Genomic DNA, 21,563 nt, shown 5'->3' with positions numbered 1-21,563 from the left:
ATTATGCGCACAATTCTGTTATCGGCTCTGGTGTACTGAAGGTAATTCTTGTTGTTGCAGGCAAATATGACATAACAAGTACCTATGACAAAAAAACAGGCACTGGCATGGTACAGATAATATGTGACACCAGCATGCTAGAGATTATACTTGGTACCTGCAATCTAGAGGGAGTACTATAAATATAGCATGCCCATGGCAAACTGCTGGTGCCAGCATTTAGGAGGCTATACTTGGCACAGTGGTATCTGTGGAAACATGCTAGCACTGGCATACTGGAGGAAGTTCTTGACTTGGGGAGGGGCACCAGTGACAAAATGCTGACAGTGGCACATTGGAGGTAATTCTTGACATAAGTGAGGACAATCGTGGCATACGGGAGAGGACCAACAATGACAAAATGCAGGTCCTGACACACTGAAGGTAATTTTTGACAATAGGGTCACCCATGGTACATGCATGACATTAACGTAAAATCTTGACACTGGCATATCTTATATGTAATTTTTGCACTAAGATTGCACCAATGGCATATGGAGGGCACCCATCACAAAATGCCAGTTCTGACACAATGGAGGTAATTGATGGCTAACGAGGGCACCCATGGCATATTTTGAAGATAATAGGAGCAACTACACAGTGAAGGGAAATTAATATTTAATATTGAATTTTTATTGAGTGCCCTTTTAGAGACTATGGCTTTTGGGCAAATTTATGTGAAAAGGGTATGCCTTAAAATGCACCATTTGTTCCCATTTTTAACATTTTCTCTGAGGGAGAAGGGGAAGATGTGTAGCTCCCTCACTTTGCTCTCTCACTAAGATTTAGGGCAAATATTACGCTCCACCAATTTCAAAGACCACCAGTCACCACTGCAAGATCCGCAGGTAAACACTGTCTTGATAAGCACTGATTTATTTCAGCAGCTTTCACTGGGACAGTGATCTCAATTTAGGGTTTGTATAATATATACATTAAACAGTCAAATGCACACTCTTCTGATTAAATAAAAAGTAAAAAAAACTCATTTTTTTAAATGTTGTTGCTATGATTTATTATTTTGAGTACATGAAACAATTGTTTGAATAAAAACGTCACCTCTAGGCTTTGCCCGAGTCATAGTGCCTTGCAAAAGATTATAAATCAAAATATATTAACAATAAGGAATAATTGAAGCCAATAACAGAATTTATTTTTAGTAGATGATCTACATCAAACAATACATGTGGACAAAACTACTATTATCCTTCTTTTAGAATCTCTTTTAATTCGCTCTCCTGTGATTACCAATACATTTTCCTTTGCTGTATACAGTAGGGGCCTGATTCACAAAGGGCCTCTGAAGTTGCAGCGGATGCCCCGCAGTCACTGCGGAGGCCTCACAGTCTTGGAAGGGGTCCCACACTTGTGGCGGGACCTCTGCAATGGGAACCTGCAGTATGTAGGTCCCGCCATGAGTGAGGGATGGCCGCCATGACTGCAGGGCCTCTGCCGCGGCCGCGGAGGCCCTTTTTGAATCAGGCCCTTAGTGAACTATTAAACAATGACAGTCTGTGGTATAAATAATTTAGGTTCTTGGTGCTATTCTGTGTTGTGGTACTATATCCTCTTTCGACTATCAAAGTTTTTTATGTAATACAAAGAGAAATGAGTAATGTTTTTCTAGGTGTTTCGTGCCAGAACCCTACTAAAGGTGAAATCGAAAATAGATATTTGTGTGTGGTCTATTGTTACATTAGAAATGCAACTATTATAAACTTGAGTGATGTCAATTATTGTGATTTCATCAGGCTTATGGTCATGCCATATCACTTCCTGGCAAGATTCAAGCTCAAATGTCATTTGTGACCCCGTCCTGTGATATTAATAGGGTCAAATGGTGCATGATGTCACTTCCACTACCCATGGCATTTTGGAGAATTGTCATCCATGAACAGGTGTCAGCAATGGCATACTGTGTTTTCATATATTACATGGTGGTAATACAGCTTCGCAATCACACACCATAATTACACAGATTGCAATAGTGCGGTACAATTTTGCACAAGTATTCTGGCAAAGACTGATCAGTTTCAGAACATGTTTTATTGCTCTAACAGCCGAAATGGCAGTAGAAATTCTCACCGCAGCCCGTGCAATCCAAACAATCTGGGAAAGTCGTTTAGAATTGCAATTACAGTGCTTCAGAATATATCATACAGTCCTTCATGGTACTGTCAGGCATTGCTCCATGCCCAGTTTGCAGAAATGTGGAGGAAAGTTAAGAACCATTTTCACAACTTAATTCTGCTACACTTGTGCCATAAATAGAAATGGACCAATCATGCACACTCCTCAGGTACCAGACGCCATTTACCATCCAATGAGATCATAATACTTACTGATAGGTTTTTGACTGACATGAACTTTTTCACTTAGTGTTAAAGGAATATTCAACTTACTTCAAGTGTAGCCTAGCAAAGGTGAATCTGTTTGTATGAACAGTTCAGCAGACACGTTTAGCTCAAAATAGTGTGAGACACACATTAAGTTGATTCATTAGAGACTCTACAAGGACTGAACCTCGTTGATTGATAAGACTATGTGAATGCAAGTATCAGAAAATACTAGACTAAAGGAATGTACTTGAGCTTTGAAATCGTTCACTGATTTATTAGCCTGAGTTAAACACATGTTGGCTATCATAAGGGCTTTCTAATAGATCAGCAACCCCCAAGACTGGCATTAGCAATGACTGAGGCGGAGAAGTGTGGCACAATGGTTAGAGCGGCAGATCCTAATGCAGAGATCTAGCCCGGGACCAGGGTTCAATTCCTGCCTCAGTGGGTCTTGGGCTCAGTTCCCTTGGACCAGATAATTCTTGCCTCGGTGCCTAATCTAATTAATGGGTCCCACTCTGTAACTCTGGCCAATAGCTTGCCTAATATCCACAACGGCCCTGACAGCGCTTGGGCAATAGCTTACCTAGTCTCCACAACAGCGCTTGGATGTCTGACTTCACCCTGGGAGTTTGCCCAGGAGTGGGTGCCTCACAGGGAAAAGCCAGGAGGGGTTCCACAGCGGTATGCACACAGCGCTTTGAGACCCTAACGGGTGAGTAGTGTGCTATACAAGTGTGGAGTAGAGTGGAAGATAACCTTCATATGTTCTTCAACTGCCAATAACTCATTCTGTATGTGGTAACTGATGTACTACATAAGGTATTCAGCTGTCCAACCCAAAACAGGGGTTTTGAGCTAATTAACATGGAATGTGGTAAGTTATTCTATTGCATACTATTAGCAAGTACATGAATTTGTAAGCATTAGAAGTTGGACAACATGCTTATTGCACATGAATAGTTATGGATAACTACAGATAGTTGCTTTGACACTGAGGTCTATGCGGGCAAGATATAAAGTTTATGGGAATGTTTTTTTCAGTGGTTAGAATATTTCACTCAAAAGTCAGGAGGGGCCCGGTTAAACACACTCCATTAAATATAGCGAAAAAGAGGACTGGCCACGTTCAGGAAAATCTCTGACTCTGGTAAATATAAGGATTAAAAATAAATTAGGGAGTTCCATCAATTGCTACATTATTACACAAAAGTTCATCAGGTTCTGAATTATTCTGAATAAAGGACCTCAGTACTTGTATGCTGGATCGCCCTTGAGCCCTTGTCATAAAACCATGATGGTGCTCTTTTTCTCTCAACTTCCTTGTGCTAAAGTCATTGAGCTAAAACTTCTATTTTAACACCTTTGTTTACCTGAATATGAAGTTGTTTCCGAGTGCTACTGTCATCAAGGTGCTCCTACATTACCTCCTTTCTGCAAACAGGATGCTGAGGTATACAGGATGCTGAGTTATACAGAATGCTGATGTTTTCCCCTATAATACCTGTGTGTATACACAATGCTGTTTCCCCAATAACTCATGTACTTCTATTTGTAACAGCTCACTTCCCCTATTCTGCAGTGGTCAGGATGATATGAACTGTGTGTATGTGTGTGTCTGAGTGTGTGTGTATGCTGCCTCTCCTCTACCATGATAAATATACTGTGTGATAAAAGTCAGAGAAACACTTGTGATAAACCACCAAATCATAAGTAGGGTCCTACAAAGTTTTTTCAGCAATGTTTTTTTTTCAGCAGGAAAGATTTGCAGAATTCTTGATGTTGTCCATCATGTATTCTAAAAAGTTGTTGTTGCCTAGGCAAGGGTTTTCTTTGCACAGTAAAATAATGGTGATCCCAGCCAGCATCTGGAAAACCATGACACACACACCCTTGCTACAAGCAAGCTTGACCACAGGATTACCCTGTATGCCGAGAGCAACAAAAACTCAACAGAGAGCTGCAGGCCATTCAGAACACAGTGGTCAGAATCACGTTGAGCCTCCTGCACTGCACTCAAAACACACCACACCTGAAGGAGCTCCACTGGCTTCCCATGTACAACTTTATTATGGTAACACTCAGTCAGCAAAGTGGGCGAGATCTGAGGTGCACGACGTGCCCATGCTTTTTTAATTTGAGAAAAACAGAGCCCTACTTTTTGTGAAAAGAGAACTGCCCTGGGACCATTCATTTAAAAAGTTGAAATACTTCAGCTGAAGTCTAAGGCAAGGAGTCTCCTGTGCTGTGAAACCAAGGGAGGGGCAGACAGCTAAACAAGCCGTCTTGCCAGGGTGCCTGCTTCCTGAAAGAAATGTAACTGTGCACAACTGGTCAAGAAAGGGTACTTGAAAGTCAGTATTGACTTTAATTGATGGAATCACTTGAGGCTTACTGATAAAACATATTTATTCATTTTAATGTCATGGCAAGGGAGTTGCCATCTGATCTGTGCAGTGTTTGCTTTAGAGAATAGTTATAAAAAATGCACCACGTACAGTCTGAATACTCCTAAAATCTGAATTTTGGAAGCACTTTTTTCCTATCTTAAACCTTTTTGCACATTTTGTAGCAGCCTATTTTGTACAATGTGTAATGCAAGCTTAAAAGAATGATTTACATTTTCACAGTGCTTTCTGTCCCAGACTGGGACATAATAGCACTAAAGATACTCCCGTCACTACTCTCCACTGCATCAACCAGGATTCCATTCTGTGGTTCTCTGGTTGCAGACACAGACCTCTGTAGTGCATTAACTAATAGAGGTATCATAATGTATGATAGTGCATTTCCCACAAATAAACTTAGCTTGCATTTATTTTACACTTGATCTCTTCCTTAAATTATATGTAATTATCTGAAGGAGAAAGACTAAAAAAAATGACAGACTATTTTGTTTTCTTAGCCACACCTTTGACCCCGCCCCATGCTCATTCACCCCATCCTATGTGCACAACATCATGGTTTCCATACTTTTTTTATGACCTTCACAACTGGTTACGCTAATATAGCTCATCCAAGCCATACATGATCTGTGGAGCGTCACTTATGCTACTTGCCTACTTGAGTCATAACTGCATGTTGCAAATAAAATGCAGAATTTTCCTCTGGATGCAGCTTTTGCATAACGTTTCTAGTTCAATGATATTGCAGAAGCAAAGAAAATAGGATGTTTTTAGCAAAGAAGATCTTCAAAAAACATTTTTGATGGTAAAGAAGGAAGATGGCAACAAATTGTCACAAAATGTTTGATTTTCATGTGGATATATAAAAGTGAAAAATGTACAAGCTATGGTAAACTGCCAAAACCCCCTAAAACAGTTTACCATTTCCCATAACCCAAATCAAACGTTACAGATTGCTTCCTCGTATTTAATGACACATATATATATTTTTTTTAAAAAGTTCATAAAACCAAGAATATGGTATTTATTATACTCACCTTACGACACCGTGCATTAATGCATTGGATTAGGATGAATTTATCAGTGATTTCCCAAATTCCAATTCAGTGCCATCTTAGCGTACCTGTGGAAGAGTCAAAAGGAAAGACTATTATAATGGCCTTACTTCTGACAAATGTTATTCTTTGATTCAGACTAGCGGTTAACAGTGAACAGTTCTGCACTTCTCATAGGCAATGCATTAGAATATTCTAGAAACTTGCTGCTTAGATTTAAGATAGCGTTATAACCCACAGCAGAGGGCTATACCACTGGCTAAGGGCCTAGAACCTGACATATAGGTCTGAGATGCAACCAAGGGCCCATAACTAGGGAGGGGGCCTGTAGCAACCAGCATAACCTGATTTAGAAGGGCTATAAAGCTATTCATCCATTCCACCCACCATGGAAAAATGTTCTAAATTAAAATGTGAGAAACACAAAGATACACTTTGTATGTTGAGGCAGAAAGCTTATATCAGCTCCAAACATTCCAGTGTACTAATGTTACTGTACATATGATAATATCTTGTCGACCTAGATAGTTTTGTCTAACCAGACTTGATCCCAAGACACCTGATTCATAATTTTTTCTCAATTTGCTCTACACGCCAGTGTAGAATAATCTGCATTTCTAGCACCCGGTGTTCACAAACAAATGGCACATGGGCAAAGTTGTTGTGTATATTAGTTTCTCCATGCACATCTCATCCAATTGCAATATTGATGAATGTGTAAGGTGTTGGAGCGTGGCTGGAGCAGATGTGCTTGCACTCATTGGGGCATATTTACAAGCCCCTAGTGCCACCTTGCACTGCCATAGTTTCTTTTTTTACGCTAAGGCGGCACTAAAGTGGCTTTTCCCCTGTGCCATATTTACAAAGTGGTGCAATGCTTGCATTACACCACTTTGCAGCCCCTTGCACCACATTATGCCTGCATCTGGCATAAAGTATACAAGGGGGCGTTCCGACGCAGGGAGGTCTGAAACAATGGCAAAGTGAAGTATACATTTCACTCTGCCATTTTTTTCCATCATTGTTAACGCTTGCTCAGGGCAGGCGTTTAAATGATGCACCCATTTACATCAATGGGCCTCCCTGTGCTTTGCTGCACTAGCGTCAACATTTTGACGTTAGTGCAGCAAAGTGTCACACTAGCATAAACAATGTTGACACTATTGTCCTAACGACTGTCATGGTGTGTCGTATTGTAAATATGGCGCAACCAAGGTGTAATTAGGTGGGGCAGGGGCGAAGCAAGAAAGTAGCGAGACTGATGCACCACTTTCTTGTAAATATGTCACATTATTTGTAGACAGATGCTCTCAAATTTGCCCGGGAATGCATTACTGGACCCACATACAAATGTAAATGCAAAGACAAGAACTGTTTTATTGGTTAGCATTTCTACCCTTAAATTAGGAAGTAAGTTATAAATCAAACTTTAAGCTGTCACACAATGTTACTTGCTCCGAGAGGTGGCCCATGTATAGAAAACTAACAACCTTGGGACACAGACCCGTTTAGACCTGGTAAGTTCACAGCACCATAGAAATGTGTAGTTTGTTGCTCAATTTTGAAGATGATTTTGCTTTTTGTAAGCTTTCAGCCCATCGTGCACTTCATTGATCAAGTTGTCAGTCAACAACCAAAGTCTATAAACGTAGCAGCCAGATTTCAGTGTAATACTGGTAATGCGGAGGTTTTCTCTAATTTGTAGCTTGGGCTGTTTTAGTATGTTTATGAATATAGAGCCAGAAGGGACTACTTGCAAAGGGACACCGTGCTTAAACAATAAAAATGGGTATTGCGAATTACAAAAGCTACTTCTGTTTTTAATTACATTCTCTGGAGAACAAGGACATTCAGGAGTTTTCGAAGCTATATGGACAACTCTTTACACAAATGCAACCAACTACTTTCATACCCCCACAGAAATCCTGCAGAAATATTATCCAACTGAATTGATGACAAAGTTTATAAAGAGAAAGCCGTAATTAAAATTCAGAGTTAATATTCTATTCTTAAAAATATTGGACATACTTGCCGACTGCGTGCACGCAATTAAATATTTCCCCTAAGATCAATTGGGTGATCTTTCTCTGTGTTTTTTTTTGTGTCTTTTTTATTACCTTGGGCACACATTTCCTCATGTTCTCCGTGCATGTCAATTTCACTGCTCTAGTTTTTGGATATTGAATTTTGTTCAAAGTTTACCATTTGTAGTTTTGTTATACACGATGAGGGGGAATAGAAGTACAAAGAAGCTCCCCTGTTGTTCCTACTCATCACTTACATATGAAATAAAAAAAGAAGTCATTTGAGTAAAATCGCCCCCTTCCACTCAGGCAAGTGCATCACGCACCATGCAGTAATGGTAGACATTATTGTTCTCTACAACTCAAGGTTGAGGTAATGTGAAAGATGATACAATAGTTAGCATCAAGATAAGAGCCTGGAGATCTCTTTGGTACTTTGTTGCCGGCCCCATCATCCCCTTTCCTAGGTTGTAGAAGTGCAGAAGTTGGGGGCATCACCTTAATTGGACTCACAACTGTCCACAGGCTAAACAGGTAACGACTTCAGCCTGCATAAAGGAGAGGAGAGGAGGGGGAAGGGGAGGTCTGGTGGGCTATGTCCAACAGGCCAGTTCATAAAAGGTACGCCTGTTTACTAGGGGATAACTTTGTTATCTTTCATCAGATAGCAAAACAATTTCCAGTGGAAATACATATGGTGCTATCAGGAAACCCAACCTACAAAGCACTTAAAAATTAAGAACATTGCTAAAAGTATCACAAATTTATGACAAAAAGAAAAATAATCCCACTTGAATTTATGAGAAGAAACTATTTCTTTAAAGTCTATTTGAAAAGTAAAAGTATCAAAGAAGAATATATTGTGTACACCAGAGAGATGAACTGGAACTAGGCCTCCCATATGGTTTACATTAAAAACATTTGGTTGGGTAAAAGGGAGGTGTTTGTCTCAGGAAGGATTTTATTTTTGCTCTGAAAATCAGCCAATAGGGAAAATGTTACTATCTGAGTAATGCTGCTGGGTGGTCAGACGTGTCTAGTGGGGCTCTTGGTCAAATGAGGACAACTGGTTGAAAAGATTCCCGTTGGTCCAATATCCAGAGTCATGTAGACAATTGCTGGGTAAAATTTTAATCGCACCAATGTAATTTGCCTAACTTTGTGAAGTTTATGTTACCCCTGTAAAGCAAAATTACCAAAATTACGCCATTACACCACATCACACACTTTAAAATTTTACCACATGCGCGTGATAACAAGAACAGCCAGAACACAGGCAGCTGTTGATCGCACTACTTGTGTGTTTTTGTGCTGATGCTCAGTGACATGCATATCTTCAGGAGAGAGCCAAGACTTGAATATTAGGTTCAAACATGGATAGTTGAGAATGAACTTGGCCATACACCCGATTGCCATACGGTAACTCCTGTCTCCATTACAGAGGTCAGTTTAGCTTAGAGGACAGAATATGAGTGTTTCAAATAGGGAGGGGTGACAATTTACCGCACTGGAAATGAGATTTAATTGAGTATTCTTTCGAATTTTGGGGATCCAATTAAAGTCTTGGATTTACTCAAATCGCAGAAGAAAAGCTGTAGCTGAATAGGTTTTGTTACTTTTAAAGGTACTGTTGTGAATTGAGCAGAGTAGCAGTGTAATGCATATGATTATGGCTTCTCACTTCACATGTTACCAAGCGCCAGGACTAACTTCTATGCAAATGAACACGCTGCAAAAAAACATAAGCTAAGACAAGAAGCACCCACGGGGAACGGGGTTTCAACAAAATGTTTAGTTATTCAGCGAAAGCTGCTAGTGCCACCGAAGTAAAGAAGCACATTTTGTACTGCTGTTTAAAAGAAATACACCCTAAGAAGTGGCGGCTTGAGGCGACTGGTTAAAAATGCATGACCCACCTCCCCAAAGCGAGGCATTAAGTGCTTTAAAGTTGTATAAAAAGGCGACCTCCTGCTTACAGAGATCGAGTGGCGCGTGCAGGTGTCGACGGGAGAATAAGTGCCAGCCTGTAAGCATGGTGTGTTTCTGGGTCAGTCGACAAAACTGATGAAAAGCATCTCTCCTGTAATTGAAAGTACTCTCCCGGCGTGGCGAATAAAAAGAAGCACACAAAGCATATCCGATGTCAGAGCGCCAAACTAATTCCTCCATGGACTTAAAAGGAGAAGGAACGATAACGTTAATATTTATTACTAATACTAGTACGTTAATGTCTTAAGAGCGCTTTTTCATGCACACCAGGAGACTCTTGCCAAGCAGCAAGTCATTTCCTTTGAAATAAATTGTCACCGCTGCGTATAATAAAGAAAACAACACATTTCATGATATTCATGATACTATAGAACACCAACTTTGTGATACAGGAACCGCAGCTTGTACGCACTAGTTTTTGTGCGCACAGAGGGCCTTCCTCACAAAGGTAAATTTACCACTTCCCTACAGAGATCTCTGCCTAGATGTATTTAGACTTAAGGTTCTCCAGGAGTGGAGTCTCCCACAACCAAATCCACGACCATTAATTTTCTATCTGTTTGTGGAGATCTCTACCCCTGGGTTAGATGTCTCAGTTTAGATAGTAATAGAGAAAATTAACATCATATCGAATTATATTTTAAATTAATATTTTCTATATATTTTACATTAATTAATATTAATTAGATGAATATTTTCACAATCTACTGTTAAATGTAATTCAAGCTTGGTTGCAAATTAAGTTTTATGTTTACATTATTCAAAATCAATTTTAGTTTAAGTTGCTATTTCAATTCAATTAAATTACAATTTAACTGTGGAGTACATATTTATATTAAATTACAAAAAACAATTAAATTTGATCCTAATGTTGAATATATTTAAAACATATTTAAAATAACATATCATTTATTTTACACCTACTCCAATATGTTGTTGGTGTTATTACTTGCTTACATTGATTATGGTGAAGTGTATAAAAATGCCAGTGGTTGCCCATGTGTGGCCCTCAACTTACTCCAATGCTTGGCTGGAGTACATTTCAACCTGTTTTGTCACTACCATTCGTGTAGTAGAAGTAGGTGTTTATTTTGTGAAATGAAATTGTATTGCACATTTCTGGGTGTGTTTTTGCATTGACATGTGCCTCCTTAAACCTATCCTTTACATTTTTGAAAGCTTACTCTCTTACTAGTTATTATTCCCCATTTTTCATCACTCACCTTAGTCTCTCCCACATTTACTACTAAAATCTATGCCTCCATGTGCAGAGTTCTCCACACTGGGTCAAAAATCTTTGGTCAGAGGTTTGTGAATTGTATTTTGGAGTCATAAGAAATTGGGGTTTTGATTGAGGAGATGACAAACATTCTCAAGCAACAACCATAACAGTCCTTGTAAGGGTGAACCACAAAAGTCACTAAATTAACCTGTGCTTAATCCTCCGGTATCTCAGCACAAAAGCAGTCAGGCTTAACTTAGAGGTGATGTGTTAATTTTAATTATCTATGCAGCACATAAACAGTAATAAAGTGAAAAAAAGAGAGATATCCCACCCCAACTTAGAAAAGTAGAGTAAAACATAATAAATAAAGTGAGACTAAAGCAACACAAATCCCATAAGGAGAACCAGAGATATGCAATTTTAAAGGTTTAAGTAAAAATTGTATCCAGAAGCAGAAATGGGTAACTGTGGGTATATGGTCGCGCTAGACTAGGACAAAGTCACAAGTTCAGGCTAACCGCCATGAAGTGGGGATTGGCTACAGGGACCAGGTTAGTCCCACTGAAAAAGTTACCTTCTCAAAGTCCAGGGAGCAGAGTTCAAAACTTCAGGATTTCACAGGAGGAGCTCAATTGATGCCAGCCAAGGTTCCAGGACCTGGGGAGGCACCACATGGGGATACAGAACTCACTCCAGCAGAGGCCAGCGGGGCTCAGGCATGTCCAGTTGCAGGTCCAGTCAGGTCTAGTTGCAGGTCCAGGCAGGACCAGTTGCAGCAGGTCATTTGAGCAGTTGCAGGGAGGCCTCCGGAGCTTGTTGAATCCCTATAGCTCTGAACAGGAGGTCAGCTTGGGAATTAGGGGATGGTAAAGTGCTTCTTCAACAAGGCAGGTATCAAGCAGTAGAGCAGTCCTCTGGGAAACAAGGCAAGCCTCAATCTGCAGGGTAGTCTTCTGGTTGCAGCAGGGCAATCCTATGAGAAACAAGACAGGCCTTAAGCAGCAGGACAGTCATCTGGAACACAAGGCAGTCCTTCTGAATTCTTCCACAAGTCCAGGAGTATCTCAGGAGGTCCATTTCCTTACACCTGGTGCCACCCTTTGAAGTGGGGGAAAACTCTAGACCATCCTCACATCTGGATCTGGAAAGTTTCTTCCTTCTCTGTTCTTCCTCTACCCAAGATCCAAGTAGTCTGAGGTGAAAAAAGACTGGTGTTAAGTTATTTTGTGAGTTTGCTGAAGGCAGCCTTTTGAAAGGTAATTATGGCAGGAAACGGCTCTGCCCCACCCATTCTGGCAGGATGGCCCTCTCCCAGCTTCACCCATGTCTTATATAGTCCACTGTCTGAACCCAATACACATTCCTAACAAAGGAACAATTAACGGTCTAAGGCAGCTGGAAACTCGTAGAAGGCTTCAGAGAGTTTAGGGCAAGAAAATACCAACTTTCTAAAAGTGGCTTTTTAAAAATTGTAATCTAAAATCCAACTTTACCATTAAAGAGCATTTAAAATTACAATTCATTTGAGTTTAAGCATGACATTCCAACCTGTTCCCAATTAGTGGTTAGTGCCAGTTAAATGTAATAGGATAACCCATTGTTTTCCTATCAGAGACACAGGCCTCATAGTAGGGAGTTTTCCACTTACAGAACATGTAAAATACATGACCTACCTTTTTATACAATGCACTATGCCCTACTTTAGGGGTGGCTTATATGTAATAAAAAGGAAGATTTAGGCCTGGCAAATTTTGCCAGGCCAAGTCATTGGCAGTGTAAAACAGCACTACGGGGTGAAATGGCAGGCTTGAGGCTTGTTTTAAAAGGCTACTTTTAGAGGGGTTGGGTTGATAGAATGGGTAGGGCAGAGGTTGCCATATTCGAGGTTGTTAATATGTAAATGGAGACATAGGGCCTAATTATGAGTTTGGCGGATGAGAAAACCTGTCCCACAAACTCCGACAGGGTGGGCGTCACTGTAGTGGCGACCTCCCTGCCAGACCCATTATGACTTTGCCGCTAGGCTGACAGATGGAAACCAAGGTTTCCACCCGTTAGCCCAGTGGGAAAGTGGCAGCAGCATTGTTTCCGGCTTGTAATTGAGCCGGCTGCTATGCTGACACCCATAGGGGGCACCAGCACCCTCGTAATGCGCACAGCAGACAGTGCGCATTATGAGGGTGCTGGGCAGGGGGACCCCTGCACTGCCCATGTCATGTGCAGAGACAGAGGCAGAGAAAGCGGTACCCTGGCGGTGGCAATGTGGTGTTCGGACAGCCACAGCAGCAGCGGTCCAGACAGCCACAGCGAGTCTGGCAGTCTAGTGCCGACCAGACTCATAATTAGGCCCATAACATAGTGTTGGTTTGTATTCCTTCTCCATTCCACATCGCTGCTGTAGCCTTCTGATACTGAGCTGTTGCTGTAGTTCCTTGGTTTCTCTGAGGCCCTGTAGATTCAGATGAACCCCACATTCCTATGCCTTGCAGTCCTTTTTGGGCAAGAGGCCAGACAGAGGAAGAGGCAAACAAGTTCAATGGGAAACAGAAGAACCCCAGATGGTAACCAGGAGCCGAGGACGGGCACCACCAAAGAAGAGCTAGTAGTGAATCCATCCAAAAGAATTCTCACTTCCATTGAACTTAAAGTCTTTAATAAAGGATTAGTGTTAGAAATGGGGTCTTTGGTTGGCAGTCAGGTTAGCCCTTGTCCAAGCAAGGACCCTCACTCCAGTCAGGGTAAAGGAGAATCACACCCAGTTAACCCCCGATCACCCCCTTGGTATCTTGGCATGAGCAGATAGGCTTACCTCAGAGACTATGTGTTAAGTATTTGTACAAACACACACAGTAATACAGTGAACAAGTACAAAGTGACACAACACAGGTTTAGAAAAATAGCAATTATTTTATCTAAATAAAAAAGACCAAATACGATAAAAATCCACAATATAGAGTTAAAAGTATGAATTTAGCATTTAAAAGCATGAAAACAGTACCTTGAGCCACAAATACTACAAGTTGGTATGATGCAGCGTCGTGACGGAGTCGTTTCCTACAATGGAGTCGTTCGACCCCCAGGTATAGTACCTTAAGAAACAAGTAGAAAACAGGCCGGTGCACAGAGTCGGGGAGAGCGGCGTCGCTGGATCCGAGGCGGCGTCGGTTCCAGTGCCACGAGGCAGAAGGACAGCGGCGTCCGGTCCTCACTACAGGGCAGAGGAGGTGAAGCGGCGTCAGATGTGGTCGGTCCCTTGGTTCCGGCAGATGCAAAGTCCGGCGGAGTCACGATACTGCGGGGCAACCTCACGGGGTCGCGATGACGTCACAGGGCCGCAGGCGCTCCAATGGCATCGGATCGTCATGGACGTTGGATTTACGACACTCCGGTGACAGCAAAGTCAGGCAGAATCAGTAGCTGCAGCAACAAGAGGCCTACGAGGTCGTTGGTCTTCTACGAGGTCCACGGCCTCGGGGCAGGCGGTGTCATGGTTCCGGGGTAGCGGCGCCAACTCACAGGGTCGTCGGATTCGTCACACTCAGCGAGGTCCATGGTCTCGGGGCAAGCGGCATCGCTGTTACGGGCAGGGGCGTCTTTTGCGAAGTCGCACGGCATCGTTAGACTGTTTTTTCTCCAGGAATTCACTTCCAGAGGTCCAGGAACTGGAATGACACCCTCTGACAAGCTAGAGTCCACAGCAAGTAGACTCAGGTCTGGTTGGTGAAGCCTTTGCTGTCACTGAGGCTTCAAAACAGGAGGCAAGCTCTACTCCAAGCCCTTGGAGTCACTTCTCAAGCAGGAATGCAACAGAGTCCAGTTTCTTTCCCCTTGCACCACAGGCAGAAGCAGCAACTGCAGGATAGCCCAACACAGCATAGTCACAGGCCAGGGCAGTACTTCTCCTCAGCTCTTCAGCTCTTCTCCAGGCAGATGTTCCTCTTGAATCTTTGAAGTAATCTAAAGTCTGGGGTTTTGGGTCCAATACTTATACCCCTTTCTGCCTTTGAAGTTGGCAAACTTCAAAGTAAAGTCTCAAGTGTTTGTAAGATCCTTTCATGTCCAGGCCAGGCCCCAGTCACACACCAGGGGGTTGGAGACTGCATTGTGTGAGGGCAGGCACAGTCCATTCAGGTGTGAGTGACCACTCCTCCCCTCCTTTCCAGCACAGATGGCTCATCAGGATATGCGGGTTACATTCAAGCCCCGTTTGTGTCTAGAAAGAGGTGCAAACAGCCCAACTGTCAAACTGACCCAGACAGGGAATCCACAAACAGGCAGAATCACAGAATGGTTTAAGCAAAAAAGTGGCTACTTTCTAAAAGGGGCCTTTTCAAACACATAATCTAGAAAACAACTTCACTAAAAAATGCATTTTTAAATTGTGAGCCCAGAGACCCCAAACTCCACATTTCTATCTGCTCCCAAATGGATGATTCTGAACTTTAATAACATTTAAAGGCAGCCCCCATGTTAACCTATGAGAGAGACAGGCCTTACAACAGTGAAAACCGAATTTGGCAGTATTTCACTGTCAGGACATGTAAAACACGTGAGTACATGTCCCTCCTTTTACATACACTGCACCCTGCCCATGGGGCTACCTAGGGCCTACCTTAGGGGTGCCTTACAAGTATGAAAAGGGAAGGTTCAGGCCTGGCAAGTGGGCACACTTGCCAAGTCAAATTGGTAGTGCAAGACTGCACACACAGACACTGCAGTGGCAGGTCTGAGACATGTTTACAGGGCTACTTATGTGGGTGGCACAATCAGTGCTGCAGGCCCACTAGTAGCATTTGCTTTACAGGCTCTGGGCACCTCTAGTGCACGATACTAGGAACTTACTAGTAAATCAAATATGCCAATCATAGAAAGCCAATCACACATACATTTTACACAGGAGCTCTTGCACTTCAGCACTGGATAGCAGTGGTAAAGTGACCATAGTATCAAAAACAGCAAAAATAGAGTCCAGCACACATCAACAACCTTGTGAACAGAGGCAAAAGGTTAGGGGAGACCACACCAAGGATGCCAAGTCTAACAATTGGGTTTTTGTTCTCACTCCAAAAGAAGGCCCCTTTAGACTCATTTGTGAGTTGGCATAATTTTTCAGGAAGATTCGGCTACACTCTTTCTTCAAAGATCAACCGCCTAGACCTTTATCTGAAGATTCTGGCCTGAGAAATCCTTCAACTTTTACTCTGCCTTCCAGCACGATACCAGCAATATTCTTACTTTTGAAAACACTGTTCTAAATGACATCCAGAAGCTACAAAAAAAACAGCCTTTCCACAACCTTTCCAAAATGGAGAGAGCTGCCATTGCTACTCTGGCTAATGAGAAATAAATCACCATTGAACCAGTGGATAAGGGAGGAGCCATAGTGATTCAGGATACCACATCATATGGAATGCCTGAGGCTCTTGAGCGACATGACTTACCATGAACCCAAAAAAAGGGATCCTACCATCTGAGTCCATTAGACCAGTTAGATTATGATTGAGGAAGCAGAACTTCTTGAGTGGATCACATGTCACAAGGCTGAATTTTTATACAGCAAACAACCTCGCAAACCCTATGTTTACTGACTTTCTAAAATTCATAAGGGGAAACTCCTCCCTCCTGGATGCCTAATAGTGTCAAGTATTGGATCTGTGTTGGAATCCCTATCTAAATTTTGTGGTTATTGTTCTACAACCCATCGTACAGCACACCTCCACTTTTTTGAAGGGCATGGAAGATGTCTTGATTTTCATTGACCAGATCAACTTCCAAGGACCCACAAACCTTTTGATAAGTTTGGATGTAGAAGCCCTTTATACCAGCATACATCAAAATGCTACCCTGGCTGTTGTTGAGGACATGTTACAATCAGAACCTTGGAATTCCTCTACCCCGACACATATTTTGCTTGTTTGTACCACACTAGTCTGAAAGAAAATTTGAAGACCGTATGTTCCATCAGATTTGAGGAACTTCAATGGGAAGTACATTTGCCCCAAGTTTGGCCTGTTTTCACATGTTCAAATTTGAACAACATTACCATCTTGACTCCAATAACCCATTCACTCACAACATTATATTATGGTGTCGGTAAATAGATGATATCCTGATTGTTTGGCAAGGAAACTGTGTAAAAATTCCTGAGTTCGTCAAGTGAGTCAACAGTCTTGATCAATATTTGAAATTCGCTGCCATAGTCTCTAACAAAGAGAACTCTTTTCTTGATGTTCAGATTACTCTACATGAAGGAATTCTACATACATCTAACTTCCTGAAAAAAACTGACAAGAATAGTCTTCTCCTCTTTGAGAGCCACCAACCAAGGGCACTTCGAACCAATTTACCTTGTGGCCAATTCCTGTGACTTAGATGAACCTGCAGTGAGATTTTTGACCTCAGTATCTATGCGAATGAACTGACTAAGAAACTGAGGAATTGCCATTATCCCCTACATGTGATCAACCTGGCAAAGAAGACAGCATGGAACACCCATAGAAATGCTTTATTTATGGCATACCTGAAACCAGAACAATCTAGGCTGACCTGTGTCACTACATTTATGCCTTTGTCCAATGAGATTAAATCATCAATAAGAGATGGGCGATTTTGTCAAGTGCAGGTGAGACTATTGAATAAAACGCTGTTCGCTTTCAGAAGGACTAGTAACAACTAGGATTTCATAGTGCATACCAGACCACATCAGATGAGACCTATGAGTAAAGTCACCAGGACAGACAACTGGACACTCGGTTAAGGGCCACCACCCTTGTGGTCAATGTAATGTGTGTCCCCTTTCTATGGATACTACTACTGTAGACTTGGGACCATTAGGCATATGGCACCTTAATAAGCACACAAACTGCAAAACTAAGAATTGCATCTATCTCATAATATGTCGATGTGGCTTTTTGTACATAGGCATAACTACTAGATTGATCAAAATCTAGATCAACAAACATTGTAGCACCATTAGATGCCATCAGACTGCCACCAAACTAAGAACTCTCTTTATAGAGAATCACCATACTCCCAATGAACACAAGTTGGTCATCCCTGCAACCATAAAAGACACGTACAACACTGCTCATAGACATTTTGAGAAAGAACAGCATTGGATCTTTAAATTACGGACCCATATCGTGGATTTAAATGATGATATCCCATGGTCTAAATTTTGAATTCAGTAGCCAATGACCATTTTTCTTCAAGAAACCTAGATTCGGTATTTCTTCGCACATTTATTGACTTCGGGGGTTGATTCTTTATCTCCTATTTTTACAGTTTATCGGCCCGGATATGATACAATAACTATGTTTATAATACAACTGCGGTCTTTTCACTGATTAGGTCTGATACTATTCAGGATGCTCAACCCAAACACTTTGACCCCCTATTGAGCCCATCTATGTGGGACTTCTTTTTCATTAATCATTATAATGACTTCCACGTGCCAACTTAACTTATGTATTATCATACTTGCCGCTCATTACCACAACCTCACACTTGGAGGTTGAGACTCCATAGATTTAAAAAACACCTTTTTAGAGTTTGAAGGCCCGTTTCAAGATGGCTGCAATGTTTTTCTAGCAGACAGACCCTTGCTGATTTTGATAGGGACTTGGCCCATCCCTCTTCGTCACAGACACTCCTCTATGTGGCACTTTAAAATTGATCACCTCTGGAACCCGGTTACTGCCAGAGTTCATGGAGGCTGGGTAGGTCAAGCTGAAAGAAGCTTTACAATCGCAGTGAGTACTCAGCGGTATTACTGATCGTTGTTATTTGGGGTCCTTTACTTTTGTAAATACAATTGGCATAAGCTTAATTACTTAAAATTACTTATCCCTAGTATATGGTACCAAGGAAACCCAGGGCATGTAAAACAGAGTGCTCCCACCACGGGCTGCAGAACTGGTTGTGCCACCCTATGTGTGACCAAGTACAAAATGACTCCCACTGCAGCCTGAAAGAGCAGTTTTAAAACTGATAGTTCATCTTTGCCATTTAAACCAATGGCAAAGCCCCCACTTTCCTTAACAATATATTTAAGTCTCCCCCTAAGGAAGGCCTGTGGAGCCCTAGAGCATGGAGCTGTATATTATTAAGTCGGTCATATAATTTTAATATGTCCTTACAGGAAAACTTCCAAGTTGTCATTTTTGCTGTGTAAAGGTTAATAGCGCCATTGACTACCACAGAGTTGCCGGCTGACCTCCTGATTTGGCTAACTTTAATGGGACTATTAAAATGTGTATGTCAAGGTATCAAATGAATCATGGCATTAAACCCAATGTGAGAACAGAGAAAGGAGACCAGTGCCCAGCCTGGTTTTCCCATGGGCATGTAGCCCACAGGCAGCCATATCTCTAGGTTGGGCTACCAAGCTCCTAACATCCATGGAATGGTTCAGTCTTCTTGAGAGCGGGCAGAATAGTGCACTCTGGGATTGATAGATGCCAGACCTAGCTGGAAGTCGTCACAGGATAGAAGGGATCCTAGTAGCCCATTGGCCAGCGACTGCATCATCCCCCAGAGCACTTTCTGGGCATAAATATGGCACTTGAAAGTATTAAATTCCTCTGAGTATGTTCCCTGTCTCAATGTTCACACTCTGCATACATGCCAAAACTAAACAAACAGCTAAAATATATGTGGCTTTAGTTTTTTTTTTTTAACACAATAACAATATTTTACAAAATTAAAATTCATATACAAAAATGACATAACTACAAATACAACACATATATATTATATTGAGGAAATCATCACAGACAGTACAATTAGACTTTACAATTGTGTCTCCAGGTTTCAATGAATTCATTCAACATATACGTATCCCCAGTGCATTGCAGATCATGCAATGACTTCAACAAAGTATTGAAGGATTAAGGCCATATATATTTTTTCTTAATCTTCAGAGGTATATGGCTGTATCAGTTTAGGTTTGGTATGTCTGCAGAGTGAGAATATTGAGACAAGGAGTGTACCCAGGGGAATTTAATAATTTCGGATTTGTGGAAACATGTCCCCTTAGTGTGAGGGGCCTCTCTCAATTTTAATACATAAATATAGCACCCCTTGCACCCTGAACCTCAGATTGTGACAGAACAGGAGAAAGGACTGAAGAAGGACTGCCCTGCTGACCCCTGGAATTTACCTGTCACACATTGGGCTAACAAAGAGAAAACTCTGCTTGTGGCTCCTGGTTTGTGGAAAATTGGCTCCTGAGTCCCATATCAAAGAACTGACTCTAACGGCCAGTTGTTTGACCTCCTGGACCCAGCACCTGGGCCATTAAAGCTTAAGAAGTCTATTCTGACAAGTTAGTAGCTGCTTTCTTCGAATCGCTCTGACTGTCGCTCAACAGCCAAGCACCCGAGCCTGCTTGAGTTATGAGTGTTGTCTGAGCCCAGATTGGTTGCCAAAGAGGGACAGGGACACTAGCCTTCACCAAAGTATACTACTGGACCAGCAGTGTGCGCAGATTGAGGACTTGGAGGGACACCAACCCTTGTGACCAAAGTCACACAACCTCACCCATGGACCGAGGAATAACCACAAGGACAGCCACGTCAACTGCACAGCACATAGAGAAATCTTTCAGCATCCTCAGAATCCTGCATCCCACTCCATTAAAGTCAATGACTGTCTTGATGTAAAGTATAGAACTGGACTTGAGACTTCTTTGGTAACCAGGTAACTGTCCCACTACTCCTTACTGCCCCCACTGACCTTCTCCCTGTCAGGTTTGATCAGCCCACTCAGGCCAGAATAGCTGAACACATTGGATTTTTCTTGTGTCATTTCGTTGTTGGGTGCTTCTGAATGCTTTATAACAGTTCCTTTGTTAAGCCTTGCTACTCATAGCCACAAATAACCAGGGTTGAGCTAAAGGTTTTACAAACTGGCCTGACTGGACCGAGACAATTTTGTGAGTGTATTACACAGTAAAGATGCCCAACCATACCATATAATACACCACAATCTCCACATTTAAGGACCCCATTTCTATTACTTTCCCTTACTTAGTAAATCCTTCTTTTACTCTACAACTTACTATAACCTCACGAGTCTTAGCTTTTACTACTTAACTAAAAACACCCCCATTCCCTTCTCTCCAGGTTTTTGTTTTCTCATTTTTCACAAAAAGATTTTTGTCACATGTGTGTTTTTTGTATTTTTACTCTGAAGAGCAACACATTTTTGTCACTGGTTTTAATCTCTCCTTTCATCCCTCCTTGGTAAACATTTACTTGTACCTGGTGCCTGATATAGATATTGGTGGATAAGTTACTTCATCACAGCGCTGATGAATATTCCGTCCATCAAAATCGAAATCCCATAAGATACAATGGAATTTAGATTTCAGCTGATGGAACATCCGTCACCGTAGTGACGGAGTAGCTCGTCCACCAATATCCTAATCAGTAATCTGATAATATTTTCTAGGCCCTTTGTGCCACCAAACGTCACTTTTAGTAACG

General features: G+C 41.8%; 1 protein-coding gene across 11 annotated transcripts in view; it reads right to left on the bottom strand.

Annotated features, from left to right (window-relative positions):
* Positions 1-21,563, bottom strand: part of DLGAP1 (DLG associated protein 1) — a 2,415,981-nt gene that overhangs the window by 825,382 nt on the left and 1,569,036 nt on the right. For all 11 annotated transcript variants that reach the window (XM_069219941.1, XM_069219948.1, XM_069219940.1 and 8 more), the window contains one exon: positions 5,821-5,906. The gene's annotated coding sequence lies outside the window, so the exon portion shown is untranslated. The remainder of the gene's footprint in view (positions 1-5,820; positions 5,907-21,563) is intronic.

Source organism: Pleurodeles waltl, chromosome 2_2, assembly GCF_031143425.1.
Source record: "Pleurodeles waltl isolate 20211129_DDA chromosome 2_2, aPleWal1.hap1.20221129, whole genome shotgun sequence".
In the NCBI taxonomy this organism is placed as follows: Eukaryota; Metazoa; Chordata; class Amphibia; order Caudata; family Salamandridae; genus Pleurodeles; species Pleurodeles waltl.
The sequence above is the reverse complement of the archived record's forward strand: the minus strand, read 5'-3'. Positions and strand labels throughout refer to the sequence as shown.